The following is an 11,461-nucleotide window of genomic DNA, read 5'->3' on the forward strand; positions in this document are numbered from 1 at the left end:
TAAAAATCATATTCACACCAGGCGTGGTAGTGCATGCCTTTAATCCCAGCACTTGGGAGGCAGAGGCAGGCGGATCTCTGTGAGTTAGAGGCCAGCCTGGTCTACAAAGGGAGTCTAGGACAGCCAAGGCTCACACAGAGACCCTGTCTTGAAAACCAAACCAAACAAAACCAAACAAAAATTCATATTCACAGGGAGCTGGAGAGATGGCTCAAAAGTTAAGAGCACTGGCTGGTCTTCTAGAGGTCCTGAGTTCACTTCCCAGCAACCACATGGTGGCTCACAACCACTTATAGTGAGGTCTAATGCCCTCCTCTGGAGGGCAGGTGTACATGGAAGCAGAGCACTGTATACATAATAAATAAATACATCTTTTTTAAAAAATTCATATTCACCAAAGGAGGCAGAGGCAGGTGGATCACTGTGAATTCGGAATAAGCCTTCTCTACACAAAGTGAGTACAGGACAGCCAAGGCTACACAGGGAAACCCTGTCTGGAAAACCCATAAGCAAAACAAACAAACAAACAAATAAAAAAAACCCCTCAGAGCTATCATAATTTTCCACATGGGCAGTTTGATTGTTGTTCATTTATTTATCTTACTGGAGAGCAAACCCAGGACCTTACACATGCCACTTGACTACTGATCTGTAGCCCCTAACCCTGTTTTATATTTTATTTTGAGACAGAGTCTTGCTATGTTGCCCAGGATAGCCTTAAGCTGAATCTGTATTCAGGCAGGCCTTGGACTCACTCTAAAATCTGGGCAGGCTTTGAACCCACAATCCTCCTGGCTTAGCCTCCTGAATGAAAGAGGATTATAGACCTGCATAACCAGGCCTAGACATCAACAACATTTTTAGAAAATAGACACTGAGGTCGTGGGATATGTGTCAACATGTTTACATACATGCATGTATATTTAATTCTATAGAAAGTCTACTTTAGATACACTGACCTGCCTGAAGGAAAATTTAGCTCACAATAACTGTTTATAAGGAACCAGGAAACATTTTCCCTGAGGCTTATGGGAGAGGGAACATCCATTCCTTCCTGAGCCCAGCCCTTGCCATAGCTTTTGTTATGCAATCATCTCAAGAAAGGTCTCTCTGTAAGATAGAATCTTTTCTCCATTTCTTAGATCAAATAGCTGAGGTTCAAGTCTCTTCAGCTGATAAGTGGCAGAAGCGCAGATTTTAAAGCAAGTTGGTTTGAATTCATGACCATTCTCATCGTAGCTCCTTCCCCTACCCCAGAGTGTTTCAGAGGACAGAAATGGCCGGAGGCCTTTCCTAGGATGGTTCCCCCTACTAAAGTGAGAACTCAGAGCCAGAACTTGTCTAACGTTATGAGAGCTGCACAAAGGAAACCACCGCTGGGCTATGTCCCCAAAATATACCTCTGAATCCCTGCATTGTCTGTGCTACCAGCCATAAACAAAAAGTCCAGAGGTCTGGCGAAGTCTCTAACCACCTACCTTTTGCCAAAGGACCCGTGAGCAGCATATCCTAATTTCCTGAGTCCTCCATTGACTGAGGTCATGGTAGTATGTACTTCTAGAACCTTCCTGGTCGATTGTCTTAGTCTTAAAGACCCAGATAATCAAAGAGATAGGCTGTGGGGATTTGGCCCAAGATATGGGGTTGTCTGCTCAGGATTCCATTAAGCTCCTGCCCTTGGCTTCCCTTTCCTCCCTCAAACATCTTGACCCCTTTCATGTACCTGTCTAATTATTTACATTTTCTTGTGTATGTGCGTTTGCACAGTACGAGTGTGTTTGGGTATATGCACATGCATTATCCATGTGTACATGACGGTCAGAGCACAACCTTGGGTATCATTTTCCACAAACACCAAGTGCTTTATTTTGAAATACGATCTCTTATTGGACTAGGGCTCACCAGTTAGGCTAGGGTGGTTAACCAGGAGCCTCACGAGTCCTTCAGTCTCTGCCTCAGTGGGATTCCAGGCAAACTGCAGGCCCTCACATTTGCAATGCAAGCCCTTTACCAATGGAGCCATTTCCTCGGCTTCCTTGCAAACATGTTTCGCCTTCTCCCTGTTTTGGGGCTGGTTCCTGCTCTTTTTCATTCCAATAAAGCCCTCGTGTCTAAGTTTTAAAGATTGAAAGTACTGGGTGTTGGTAGCTACATGGGCAACAGTTTCGTTTATAGGTAGAATTTGAAATGGAATGCCCCATCTAGAAAGCAATTGGCAATATCTCTGGAAAGCTTAAGTATGTAAAGCCGTGGACTCAGCAATTTAAACTCCTGAAAGCACTACGGTGGAGATACTTACACACATGGGCACAAGGATGTGCACAGCTTTTTGTTAAAACGCTTAGAAACATTAGACACATTTATCAGTATGAACTGCTAATATGCACTGATCCAGCCACACAGAGAAAACTGGTAGTCATGGAAACAAGCATTCTATACATTTTCATAGGTATATACAAGACAGTTCATATGTAGTTGCTTGAAAGCAGTATACACATTTAATGGTCAACAACTATTAGCAACTTACTCTGTGCCAGACAGCTGTGCTTCTGTTCATTGTCTTGTTTAATACCCAGAGCATATAATAACATCCCCACTCTCAGATTAGGCTTTGCACAACATTTACAGGCCTTACCCCCATGTCACCCAACAAGCAGCCACACCAAGATGGCAACTGAGTCAGTCTCGCTTCTCAGCTCTCCAGTGCAGTCACTTTTGGTTCATTTATTTTCAGATAGGCTTTCATTGGGTAGCCCAAGCTGGCCTTGTGCTCGGTCTTCCTGCTTCCGACTCCTGAGTGCTAAGATTACAGGTGTATATCACCATGCCTGGCTTTATAGTTAGTTATGTACCTACAAGGAACACATATGCATGATACGGGCGAACAATTGTTCTTTATCCCTCCAAGATTTTCGGGAGCACATTTTTCTCTCTTCCATTCCAGAAAGAACTTGCCGGCTCTTATGGGGTGTCTCTCAAGCTCTTTGTGAGTGGCCCAAACACTCAATTCTAATCTGCACTTGTTGGCCATTTACCTCTATTATTTTACATACTTTTCGTAGGTTAACTCCTGAAATTTCCTTTTGTAACTCCAGCGCCTGTCACTAGGTAGAGAGTGCGTTTGTTGAAACTATAACGACATTTCATATCGAGAGACAAAGGCCTCAGGGTTCAGGTTGTTCAGCTTTCCGCTGACTGCTGCTGTTCTGTGAGAAAGATCTGTTGGCTGGGGCAGGAAGCTCAGCTTAGCTGCTCTTTAGGATGGCCTGCGCCGCTCTGAGCCCCAGAAGGAAGCTCTCACAGGGCTAGAGCAAGGTTATGAAGAAGCTGTATCTAAGGCTTCAGGACCCATTACCATGACTTTTCCTGGGGAGATGTGAACAAGCATCTGTCTACGCAGATGTGTCATCAGATCAAAGGCAGGATCCTGGGTAAGTCCAATTTAGTGGACGAGGGTGTTTACTGTGGCCACTTACAGCTGCATGGGTGGCAGAAGGGCCTGATGAAAAACGAATCTCTTGGAGCTTCCTGCATGGTTTGCAGGCAACTCGGCTGCGGGGAGAGTCACTTCTCCCCAGCAATTGTTCCTACTTTCACAACATTGGACAAGAGCTTTGTCTTTCTTGTTTCAGGAGGTATTTGAGATTTGTAGGGTTTCTCTACTTTTTTTTTTTTTTTAAGATTTATTTATTTATTTATTGCATAAACAATGTTGTGTCTGCATGTACACCTGTAGGCTAGAAGAAGGCACCAGATCTTATTATAGATGGTTGTGAGCACCGTGTGGGTGCCGGGAATTGAACTCAGGAAGTCTTGAAGAGCAGCCAATGCTCTTAAGCTCTGAGCAATCTCTCTAGCCCCTCTCTACTTAAAAAAAATGTATTTATTTATTCACTTTACATACCTATCGTAGCCCCCTCCCTCCACTCCTCCCGGTCCCACACTCCCTCATACTTACCCCATCTCCCCTCCCCTACTCCTCAGAAAAGGGGAGCCCCCCCACCAACCCACCTCAGCACATCAAGTCACATCAGGACTGAGCACATCCTCTTCTCCTGTGACTTGGCAGGGCAGCCTCACCTGAGGGAAGTGATCAAAATACAGGCAACTGAGTCCATGTCAGAGACAGCCCCCGCTCCCCTTACTAGGGGACCCACGTGAAGCCAGAGCTGCCCATTGGCTACATCTGTGTAGGGGGCCTAGGTGCTATCCATGCATGGTCCTTGGTTGGTGCTTCAGTCTCCACTAGTCCCTTCTGGGCCCTGGTTAGCTGCCTGTGTTGGTCTTCTGGTGGAGTTCCTTGTCACCTCCAGGTCCTTCTATCCTGTCTCCCACTTCTTCACAAGACTCTCTATAAATCTCCCAATGTCTGGCTGTGGGTCTCAGCATCTGTTTCGAAGCGCTGCTGGGTAGAGCCTCTCAGAGGACAGCAATGCTAGGCTCCTGTCATGTGTATCTTTGACCCAATGCGACACACCTGACAAGAGCCTAGGGTAGCTGTTTGTCTCCTTTTGAGCCTTTATGACCATTCTGCTTCCTGAGAGTCTCCCTCCTGCTAGAAGGGAGGAATTAGTTACAGGAACTCTATAAAGCATTACCTGAGTTTTGCATTTGTAGTTTTCTCACATTTGTTGTTAAGTCTACCCTCATCATTAAAAAAAAAAAAGCTCTAACTTCAAAAACCAGCGCAGTGATTCCCAGGCAAGAAGTCTTAATTCTCTATCCCAGACAGGCCCTCTCTCTCCTTTGTGGTTTTCATCTGTGCCTCAAAGCACTGCTCCCCAGGAGGGAAGAATGGATGTCTAAGGTTTCCAGGGGTGTTCAAATACTTGGGAAAGCTCAGAAGAAGAAGAAGCATATTTACCCAGCAGTCCTTAAAGGTCATTTGAAATGTCAAACAGCTGTGAGCAGTCTGCAAGGTACCAACTCAGATGCCCTCATGCCATCAGATAACTGACTGACAGACACGTTTCATTTATGATCAGCCAGCTCATGCAGAAATAAGATTATTTTTTTAAAAGTCATTTCACTGCTTGGACTCCAAACCCTTGAAAAACAAGTGTTTCAATAGGAACCTTTGGTGGTGAGGACCCTAGAAATGGTCCTTTTCAGTTTTCTCTGTGCTAATGAGCTTTCTTATCAGTTGGCTCCCAGTGCCAGAAGCCAGAAGCCAAAGACTCTGAGGACAACAGGGAGGGCTGAAAAGAAGACCCTGCGTAAGCTAGCTGGCCTGCTTCCTGCTAGTCCTCTAGGGCCTGGGCCCTGTCTGGCTGTCTTGGGACCAATGGGGTGGCTTTTGCTGCAAGGAAGCAGTAGTTGAAAGCCCCTGTCCCATTGCTTCTGCAGGCCTGGGATCCTCACTCAGCCTGACCCTCTAGCTGGAAGCACTTGGCCTAAGGGCTGTTTATTATTAACTGCCCCCTCTATACCTTTGCCTATGAGTAGCCATTGTCCAGAAGAAAAGAATAAGCGAAAAAAAGGGAAGGCAGAAAGAGTAAGAGGGCAGGTGAAGAGTGATAATGAAAGGTAAAGAAAAAAGTAGAGGGAGGGCAATCAGTGAAGGAGGAGGAAAGAATTAGACCAGAAAAGGGAGAAGGAAAAACCTCATGAGACTAGGAAACAGTGGGCTATGATACACACACAGCAAAGTGAATTCTTTTAGGACCTCCCAGGAAGAAAAATGGTTCTTTTCCTCGCAGTGTCATGAAGGCTGTCCCCAACCTCCTCCCCCAGCACCAGCATCACACTCCTGTGAAGCCTGCGCCCACTGTTCCTATTCATGATGTCAGTTTCCACCACCTAATTCAGGCCTTTCAAGACCATGATGGGCTTTCGCAAATCCCAAACAAACGCATAGCATAGCAATTGCTCAACTGGTTCATAAGATACCACCACCTGGGGTAAATGCAGGCCAGCTGTTGAACAGCTGTCCCACGTCAGCCCTCATCTACAGAGGTGGAGCAGGGCTGTAATTCAACAAGATAAAGAGAAACCTCAGAGTCCAGGGACTCACAGCAAGAGCTGAGGCCTACAGAGCCACAGCCCAGGCTCTTGGCCTGAGTCTTCTTGTCTTTGCAGTTTTATTATAAATATACTCATAAAAATAAGTATCACTCTCCTTTTGCAAAAACACGTTGTAATTTAAGCATTTCCCATGCATTGTTTCATTTGATCCCTTTGCATTTAAAATTGTTTTAAAATTAGCTAAATGGCAAATGTATTTATAATCTCCCCCAACTTGACCTACATAGTTTGCACCAACATTGTCTGCTGCTTTCTTACAAATGTAGCACAGGAGGAAAAGATGTCTTTGCATATATCCCCCCTCCCCAAACCCGTCTCTTACAACGAAGCCCTTTCTTTCCTCTGGCCAGTTCTCTTGACACTATAATTATAGGTTTTTGAAACTTTGTTTTCCTGTCTGTGTCCCAGGAGATGGCAATTCTTTGTTCCCTTCCTACTTCCCTTTGAGAAAACATTTGTTCAGTTGCACCTGTGCCTTGCCCCTTTAAACTCCTCCAGTGTCAGCACAGCCAAGTGTCACCAGGTCCTTCATCACAACACCGAGAGGCGCAATTACGTGTTACCTAGTCAACTCCTCCCTACAGCCCTCTGCCTGCAGCTGTCCTTCTATGTCCCGTATTTTATTGTCTTGAAGCCAGCTTTCTTTACCTAACCCAGCAAAATTAAAATCTCTCTTAGCAAATATTCCCACAACTGTAATACCAAAGTAGAGCCCAGCTAACTTTATAGGCTTGTGGTCAGAAGTTAGAAAGGAGGCGTGGGATGTCGCTTGGCTGTCAGAGTGCTAGCCTCACCTGCATCAAAGCTCTGCATTCAGTCATCCTCAGCACTGCATAGACCAGGAATGACGGTTCCTGCTTGCAATCCCAGCACTCATGAGGCAGAGGGAGAGCAGGATCAGAAATTCAAGGTCATCTACCTCAGATACACAGTGAGTTTGAAGCTATAGCAGGCTACACAAAACCTTGTCCAAAACCAAAACCAAAACAAACAAACAAACAAACAAAAACCCACAACCACTGTGGAGAAGGAAATGATGCATAGGTGCCGTAGAGCCTTGCATATGACACAGATGCCATCTCCCAGTCTCTCCCTTTGCACTTTCACCTCTTTCAGACTGTAAGAACATTTGGCTATGTGATGACAAGCGCTATGACTCATCCCAGCCTTTTGCCCATCTGGAGTAGACACTCTTTTTTTTTTTTTTTTATGTCTCGTTTAGCACATAGGAAGACAGAGATGATGAAAGTCTGCACTCAACGGTCAGTGCATTTGTCAGCATCAGACTGAAGACATGTAAACATACACTCCAGACTAAAGGCTGTATCAATACGAATCCTCAGCATCAGGCATTCCCTGGGCAGACTTGAGGTCCTACTTCCCTGTAGAGTTTCCTGTACTGTCTTTTGGTTTTGGTTTTGGGGTTTTGTTGCTGTTGTCATTGTTGTTTTGTTTTTCAAGACAGGATTTTCTGTGTAGCCATGGATACCCTGGATTTGCTTTGTAGATTAGGCTGGCCTCGAACTCACAGAGATCTGTTTGCTTCTACCTCCCCAAGTGCTGGGATTACAGTCGTGCACCACCCCTCCTGGTTTCCTGTACCTTCTTAAAGGTATTTTTAAAGCAGTAGATACATGTATAGATGTTCCTGTCTTAGCCGTTTTTAGTGTACAGCTAAGGAATATTGTTTACCTTATTACGTTATTGTTTAACCAGTCACAGAAAATCTTTATCTTGCAAAGCTGAAGAGGGTAATTAAACGTGCTTATGTGTACAAAGCCATCATGTAAGGTGTAAACTGTTTAGCCCTGAGATCCCCCTCTGCAGCCTCCTGAGGCTGAGGCCAGCCATTGTACTGGCACATCCAACAGAGGGCTATTTTAAAGTTACCTAGTGATGAGCCCACGAATTTCCTCTGTGGCGTATTTTCTCCACAGGAAAACTCTGCCTTCCTGACACTATTGAAACAGCAGAATTATCCTTTGGCTTCTAGAGTTATTGACTTTGCCTTCTCACTATACAAAGCAGGCCCTTACAACCTCAGAGTGGCAAAAATGGCTCATGCCTCAAGGGGCAGGAAGAACACAGAGAAGCTATGCCCACTTTGAGGAGTCACAGGCTCTGGAACCAGCGGTTTGCTTCCGTACTAGTTCATTCCCCTTTGCTCTAATGAAATGCGGGAAGCTAAATAGCCATCAAGAAAAGAAGTATGATTAATTCGCAGTTTGGGAGGAGGGAAGTCTGAACGGCATAGTGCCACCCCTGACAGGGTCCCCCATGGCTCCATTACACTGAGGCAGATCGCCTTCGTGAGCGTTTCCATGAGGAGTGGTGTGTAGCTACTTCTTCCCCCTAAGGGAAACACTCACTTCTGGAGGAAAGCTTAAGAATCGGGAAGTAAAACTTGAATGTCACAGGAAGTTCCCAAGAGAAGATAAGCAAATCTTTCCCCAGGCGTTATAAAAACAGGAACAATAGCTGAAGAGAAGAAACTGGTCAACCAGCCAAGCTGCCTGTAAGTCATTCAGAGAACCCCAGGGATGCAGCTTTTGTGAGTGTCATCCATACTAAGGGGTGGGGGCGTTTTTGGCAAAGCTTCTGTAAGTAACCTCTTACCCATAGTTCTGTCTGTAAGTGACCCCACGAAATTTGCTCACTCACTAAACTAGACTTGGTGGGGGTGGGGGATGGGGGGGTGGGAGTGTCATTTCTTGAGTCTGTCACTGGTACCTAATTATGGGTAAGCTGACATTTGTTCATCTCTCCCTAGGAAAAGTCACACAAAAGTCAGATGATTGGCTGGAAAGCCAGAGGATGATTCAGGGACTAGTTTAGCTCTGGTGAGAATTCAGGGTGCCCCCAAGAACTACGTGAATCGCTCCTAGATGCAACATGTTAGCCACTGGCTAGACCTCCCACTGCACCCTACCTCTTAAAGATCCTACGTTCTCTTAATTCCAACATACTGGGGAGCCAAGGTTCCAGTGCATGTACCCTGGAGGGACAAATCATATCTAAGAGAACCATAATTGGTTGAAACGTTGAAAGTAAGTGAGTGCTCATCCCTAAGCGGGACATCCACACCAACCTTCTGCCAGCCACAGGAACATCAAGGAAAAGGGGCCAGAAAAGGGTTTAAGAGTTGGAGAATGGGGAAGGGGGTTGTGAAATGCTGTCGTCTGGCCATTGCACTCATGATCTTACTGCAGCTGCAGGTATCTGCTACAACTATCAAGCAAGCAAGGTCCAGTCAGCATTGTAACAGACAGCATTACTTAGACTAACTGGGCTATAGACAAGAAAGGAGAAGAAAGAGAGGAGAGAGGGATGTGTTAGTGTGCCTGGAGGGGTGGCTGGGCAACTGGGAATGCATATGGCCGGGATGCATTGTTTACATGTATGTTTACATGTATGCAATTGCCAAAGAAGAAATGAAAAATATTCAAAAATTAAAAATTAATTTATTTTTATTTTATGTGCATTGGTATTTCTGCCTGCCTGTTTATCTGTGTGAGAATGTCAGATCTTGTAGTTACGGACAGTTGTGAAATCACCATGTGGGTGCTGGGAATGGAACCCAGGTCCTCTGGAAGAGTATTCAATGCTTCTAACTGCTGAGCCATCTCTGCAGCCCTAAAATATCCAACTTTAAGAAGGGAGCCCTAGGAATTGGAGAGATGGCCCAGTGGTTAAGAGCACTTGCTGCTTCTCAAGAGCACCTGGGTTTGGGTCTCTGTACCTACTTGGCAGTTCACAACTGCCCTTAAGTCCAGTCACAGGGATCCCATCCCCTCTTCTGGCACATGCAGTAAAACATGTGCATCCATTGTGCACATACATACATGTTAGCAAAATACTTGCACAAATAAAAGAAAAAATAAATGTACTTGTAAAGAAGGAGCTGTGTTCTGAATATCTATAGCCATCGTCTTTTCTCTTCTTAGCCACTTTTCTCTTTCTTCATCACCCCAACCCTGATATTGGAGACTTCCTCCACTTGGCCTTTGATTTTTTGCTATTTCTGTTCCATTTTCTTCACTTTTATATGCGGAAAATGGTTTGCATTGATCGCTTCTGTGGAGGGGCAAGAGCTATTCTGTTATTTAAAGTCCTTGGCTCAATGCCTCCCTTTGAGCTCTTTTAACATGCCCTACTTCTTCATGTTATCTTGAAAGAGGAGAGGCTACGACACTTTCAATGATCCCTTTAATAATCTTAATTTCTTCCTGCTTCATAGGAATTTGCATAGTCTCTATTTGATCTTGCCAAGTTTCCAAGATTGTGAGAATATTTACTTTTTGATCAGGAGAAAAAAGCATCTTGGCCATCTTGAGACACTGCAGCCAGTCACTTATATAGCTTTGTGTGCCTTGGGTTCCCCTTTTCCACATAAAGATAAACACACTTTATGCAAGAGCTGAGTGCTGGGGATAGTACTCTTTGCATCTTTGTTGCTCTGTCACCTAGATTCCCTGATCAGAAATATATGTTTTGTAACCACCTCTAGTTCATAAATAGCTTGTCCTTTTTATTAGCCTGTTTCACTGTCACCTTTTACAAATGTTATGCCATATTATCAGGATAAGAAACATCTGTGTTTCATTGTTCCATTTTAAAGACTTTTACACACTTTATGTGGGTTGGCTCCATAGCTGGTGCACCTAACTAAACAACCTCGTATCTTTAAAAATTCCCACATGCAGTAAAACATGCAGTATCTCTTGTAGATCCTTATATTTTTCCATGTAATATTTTTTTAAAGCAGGAACTCATTGAGAAGTTTATATATTTAGCTTAAATTATATTTAATGTTTTAAAATTTAGCATACAGGGCAATGGGTTTCATTATGGCATTTCATACATATAAGCTACTGTTTGTTATTAGCCATTTCCCTTCTCCATCCCCTCCGCAGCCCTTCTTTTTCACCTCCTATTGATCCCTATACTCCCAAAACAGCCCCTCCTACGCATGCAGGCACACACGAAGACACACACACACACACACACACAGAGAGAGAGAGAGAGAGAGAGAGAGAGAGAGAGAGAGAGAGAGAGAGAGAGAGAGAGAGAGAGCAGAGAAACACACATAGGGTGAGGGGGGATTTTAAATCTAAAACCTACATATAAAATAAAGTATACGGAATTTGTCTTTTGTAAGTCTGGCTTATTTTGAGTAACATAATGATCTCCGGTTGCATTCATTTTCTTACAAAGGTCGTGATTCTTCCTCCTCCTTCTTCCTTCTTCCTCCTTTTTTCCTCCTCCTCTGTTTCCTCTTCCTCGTTCTTTTTCTTTGTTTTTAAAATTAATTTATTCATATTACATCTCAACTGTTATCCCATCCCTTGTATCCTCCCATTCCTCCCTCCCTCCCATTTTCCCCTTACTCCCCTCCCCTATGACTGTGACTGAGGGGGACCTCCTCCCCCTGTATATG

The sequence above is a fragment of the Acomys russatus genome, chromosome 1 (assembly GCF_903995435.1).
Source record: "Acomys russatus chromosome 1, mAcoRus1.1, whole genome shotgun sequence".
Classification (NCBI taxonomy): Eukaryota; Metazoa; Chordata; class Mammalia; order Rodentia; family Muridae; genus Acomys; species Acomys russatus.